General features: G+C 41.0%; 1 protein-coding gene across 2 annotated transcripts in view; it reads right to left on the reverse strand.

The window, feature by feature from the left end:
- Positions 1-610, reverse strand: part of SCEL (sciellin) — a 127,266-nt gene that overhangs the window by 15,627 nt on the left and 111,029 nt on the right. The window lies entirely within an intron of this gene.

Here is a 610-nt window from a genome sequence, read left to right on the forward strand (position 1 = left end):
AGCCTTGACTAGACGGACCTTTGTTGGCAAAGTAATGTCTCTGCTTTTGAATATGCTATCTAGGTTGGTCATAACTTTCCTTCCAAGGAGTAAGCGTCTTTTAATATCAATGTTAAATTGGTACTAATCCATTTCTGAAAAATTTATGTTTCCCATTTTGTCTTCACTTCTACTGTCTTGGCCTATTTCCAGAATACTACTATGAAAATCAGTCACTTAGCAAGTCTATTGTAGACCATGATGATTACTTTGAATATTTGTGTACTATGTTTTAGTGTCTATTACCCTAATGTCTCATTCATACTTCCAAACCATTGCTTTCCCCACAAATTTCAGGCAAAGAGTGGACCTTAGTTAACCAACATGATAACACATGATTTAGTGAAACCTTTAAATCTACCTAAGGAAGTCAATCCGGAGAAGGCAATGGCACCCCACTCCAGTACTCTTGCCTGGAAAATTCCATGGACGGAGGAGCCTGGTGGGCTGCCGTCTGTGGGGTCGCTAAGAGTCGGATACAACTGAGGGACTTCACTTTCAGTTTTCACTTTCATGCATTGGAGAAGGAAATGGCAACCCACTCCAGTGTTCTTGCCTGGAGAATCCCAGG

Source organism: Bison bison, unplaced genomic scaffold, assembly GCF_000754665.1.
Source record: "Bison bison bison isolate TAMUID 2011002044 unplaced genomic scaffold, Bison_UMD1.0 scf7180017864354, whole genome shotgun sequence".
Lineage (NCBI taxonomy): Eukaryota > Metazoa > Chordata > Mammalia > Artiodactyla > Bovidae > Bison > Bison bison.